General features: G+C 42.8%; 1 pseudogene; it reads right to left on the bottom strand.

The window, feature by feature from the left end:
• Window positions 1–3,527: 3,527 nt before the first annotated feature.
• On the bottom strand, window positions 3,528–3,645 carry LOC126285486 (5S ribosomal RNA; annotated as a pseudogene).
• Window positions 3,646–4,538: the final 893 nt, after the last annotated feature.

The following is a 4,538-nucleotide window of genomic DNA, read 5'->3' as shown; positions in this document are numbered from 1 at the left end:
TAATACAAAATGTATAAATACTAGTCAGCCTGCTTCGCTGTGTGGTAACGTGCTTGCCTCCCTTGCAGCGGGCCTAGTTTAGATTCCCGGCCGAGTTAGAGATTTTCTCCGCTCTTGGACTGGGTGTTGTCGTTCTCATCATCATTTCATTCTCATCAACGACGCGCAAGTCGCCCAATGTCGCGGCGCCCGAAATACGACTTGCAACCCGGCGGCCGACCTTCCCCGGATGGGGCCCCCCGACCAACGCTGCCATACGCTCGTTTCATTTCATTTGTATAAATACTAGGAACATCACATGTTCACCATTAACTCTGATTCTGTAAAGGAAATAATTTGTTTTTAAATATTTTCCCAATACAACAGAAGCACATGTAATCAATCTAACGAGGATTTCCTCCTGCTCCAAAAAGTATTGAAGGCCAGTGTAAGGGGCTGTCACTTCTCACGGTTAGTCCGCATGGGAAATAAGCTTTCGTGTCGTTAAGCAACAAGGCGGTTTTATTTCATTGCCAGAGTAAAAGTTACCGTGAGATCAGTAAAGAACTTTCTGTTAATTATACAACAGTGCGGGAACGACCAAGAAATTTCAAGAGACTGGCACGACAAACAACAAACGAGATCTGGACGACCAAGAATTCTTACACGCAGGGGGCGTCGAAAGATATTCGCTTTGCACGAAAAGAACCCTTCAAAGGTGTGCGGTCGTTTGTGTCGGTCATTTAATCAATGTCCAATAAAAAGATTAGTCCTCAAAGTATTAGGAATGTTTTGAACGCAGCTGGTTTTCATGGCAGGTCTCACAGAAGGAAACCGTCTATTTCGGAAGTTAAGGCCAGAAAACGCTTTCAGTTCGCCAAAGATTACGTCAATAAATCGATTGAATTTTAGAATACTGTGCTATTTTCTGAAGTATCCAAGTTTAACTTGTCTGGATCTGATGGAAAAGGAAAAGTGTGGCGCAAACCAAATACAGAGCTCCCGTCGCGACATATCCTACCTACAATAAAGCGTGGTGGAGGCAGCATAGTGGTTTGGGGATGCGTCGCAGCTGCTCGTGTTGGTAACTTGGCAATTACTGAAAATGTCACTGATCATCGTAAATCAGTCGATGTATCGTGAGGCCATTTACGTATCAGTGCACAGGAAATGGGTCTGATGACATCTTTCACTTTCAGGAAGAAAACATCTTAAATATACGGCTCTGAAAACTCGGGGGTGGTTATTATATAATACTCTAAGAAGGGTTTTCATTCCACCGCAGAGCACTGATCTTAACCGGATAGAGCATTTTTGGGCCCAGTGGGATGCGAAAGTTCGAAAACGTCGTTCTACAGATAAGCGGAAGTTTGATTGTGTTGTTAGAGGAATGGTCGAAGATGTTACCAGATATTACTCGCAACTTGGTTCACTCCATGACGTCTGTAAGCTGATATTATAGCCAACCGTATACACAAAGGCTAGTAGAATTAAGTTGCATGAATTAGAGAGATTTTAACTTCATTTTGTGTAAGTGTGCCAATACTTATTTGATTGTAGAGCAACTGATTTCTTTTTGTAAGCTAATATTTTTGTTGTAAGAAACCAATTATAGTAGGAGAACCTTATGTTTCCTACTGTCATTTAAATAACTGTAACAGTATCTTGGCATCACCTTTATTTGTTTGTAATCTATATAGGTGTGCCGATACTTTGTGGTGAGGGACAGAGGGGAAGAAGGAGTCAATGGAATATGAATGCGGAACAGATATGATATTTATAATAAGCATATTATCTTATGTTGAGAAAATATTAACTGGCTGCTGCTACCTCAGGAAATTCCGTAGACGTCATTCCTATTATTGACAGTGTAAAACCGCACTTCCTCGAGATTACATAAACAATATGGATTTTCCTCCATACAAAAACAGCTTCTTCCGCATTCCATCAACCAAGTGCTGGAATTTATGAAGCTCATGGACATTTAAAAGATACGATAAATATTCGCGACTTACCTTGGCTGCTACAAATGTACCTTGTTCTGTCCTCACCATACAATGAGCTTCAAACATTTAAGAAGGTAGTTCTTCACCTTGTGTTAAGAATATTTTCAGATGCTGAACTATATCATTTAATTCACTGTTTCCACCGGCGTCCACAGAAATTTTTGCACGAGGGGGCAAAATTCTAAATTTGTAATTTTTTGTATATATTTTTTGTTGGTTCAGTGGATTTGAAAATGTGTCGTGCCTCAAATACTAATTTTGACAGGGAGTGTACAAAACTAATTGTACCTTGAACGAGAGTTAATATTGTTCATTTAGTACTTGTAAGCTAGATTACTTTGCTACAGAAACGGCACGCATATTTCAATAGTGTATACCACCTTCTAAAGTTATTAATCTGAATATGGATGCTATTTTTTTTATTCAACAATCTGAAATCATATCTTCAAATGTTTACCTCAACGACAACCAATGGTTTATCAAACGTAGATTGTTACATTCCAGTAATATAAGGCTGACTTTAAAATTCTGAAATACGAGAATTCGCAACGATTAGAAAAAACCTGTTGGATATTAAGAAAAATAAGCAACGAAAAAATCCACTTTAATGTTCCACTAGTATGGTGAAACAGGGAATGAACTTTAAAAACCACCTATCAACTTTGGTGGCATCTAAAACACTTCGCTTGGTTGCGAATCATATATCTGATAACATCAGTGGATTTATTGCATTACTTCTACTTTTAACGTTGACTGTCATAATTAAAGCTGAATAAAATGTTTTTCTAAATAGGAATTTTTTTGATTGGTTGGAGAATGCGTAACCCAGGGTCAGTATTCCTCTGAATAAATGTGAAAAATTTCCAAAAACCGGCTCACACTGGCTGGTAGAACGGCCTATTGACAAACTAGGACTGAATCAAGGCAGTCTTAGTCCCTTCAGCTGGACTGCAGACTACAGAATTCGTAGTTCTACGGCAGCATCTGGTGCTGTATTGTACCCCATACAACTTGAATCTGGAGAGGACATCTTTCCGACCTTTAAGTTTCACACTTTCTTCAACTTCTGCATTTATCACCCAAGATTGACAATAAACGCGACCTGGAGTTTAGCATGGCAGTGTTCTTTGGAGAGCACTACAGTAGCTCTGCCATGCAAAAAAAAAGACCCACTACGAAGAAATTATCCGAATGGGACGGCAATCGGTAGACATGATGTACATGTACAGACAAAAAAATGATTAGAATTCCAGAAAAATTGGCTGATTTATTCCAGAGAAAGAGCTTCACATATACAGAAAGTAAATAACGCGTTGGTCCTCCTCCGGGTTTAAACTCCTCGCGAACAGGTCATGAAAGCCCACGGTATTGACGGGCCGCTGTGTCATCCTCAGCTCAGAGGCGTCACTGGATGCTGATACAGAGGGGCATGTGGCCAGCACACCGCTCTCCCGGCCGTATGTCAGTTTCCGAGCCCGGAGCCGCTACTTCTCACTCAAGTAGCTCCTCAGTTTGCCTCACAAGGGCTGAGTGCACCCAGCTTGCCAACAGCGCTCGGCAGGCCGGATGGTCACCCATCCAAGTGCTAGCCCAACCCGACAGCGCTTAACTTCGGTGATCTGACGGGAACCGGTGTTACCACTGCGGCAAGACCGTTGGTCCTCCTCGGGCCCTTATGAAAGCAGTTATTCAGCTTGGTAGTGATTGACAGATTTATTCGGCGTGCTTCTGTGAGATATCATGCCAAATTTTGTCCAATTGGCGCGTTTGATCGTTAATGTCCGGAGCTGGTTGGAGGGCGCAGCCAAAATAACGCTCCAAACGGTGCCAATGTGGATAGAGATCGGGCGTCCTTGCTGGCCAAGATAGAATTTGGCAAGCAAGAAGAAAGGTACTAGAAATTTTCGCCGTGAACGGACAGGTATTACGTTACTGAAATGTAAATCCGGGGTGAGCTGCAATGGAGGGCAACAAAATGGGGCGTAAAATATTGGTGGCGTACCACTGTGCTGTAAGGGTGTCGCGGATGACACCAAAGGTTCCTGCTATAAAAAGAAATGACACCCCAGACCAGCATTCCTATTATATTTCTCAGGCCGTAGGACGGGCGACAGACATGTTGATATCCCACAGCTGTCCGAGGCGTCTCTAGCCGCATCTTCGATCCAAAATCTCATTACCTGGAGTAGAATGGTCTTCAGTGATGAGTCCTGCTTCGAACTGAGCCTCGATGACCAGCGAAGACGTATATGGGAGACGCCCTATACAGCGGTAGGATACAAACATGACTATCGCCTGCCATATTGCCCGACAACCTGGGGTGCCATTTTTTTTCGTGGCAGGAGTCCCTTGATTGCGGCAGCCTTAGAGCACAAAGGTAATTCGATTATTTCTAGACCACGCTTTATTGCCCTTCATGGCAAGCCATCCTGGACTTACATTTCAGCAAGATAATGCCCGCCCACACACAGCGAGAGTTTTTATGCTCGTCTTCATGCTTGCCAAACAGTATCTTGGCCAGCAAGGTCCCCAGTTGAGAACGCATGGAGCAGC

Source organism: Schistocerca gregaria, chromosome 8, assembly GCF_023897955.1.
Source record: "Schistocerca gregaria isolate iqSchGreg1 chromosome 8, iqSchGreg1.2, whole genome shotgun sequence".
Classification (NCBI taxonomy): domain Eukaryota; kingdom Metazoa; phylum Arthropoda; class Insecta; order Orthoptera; family Acrididae; genus Schistocerca; species Schistocerca gregaria.
Note: the sequence above shows the minus strand (reverse complement) of the source record. Positions and strands in the feature narration are given on the sequence as shown.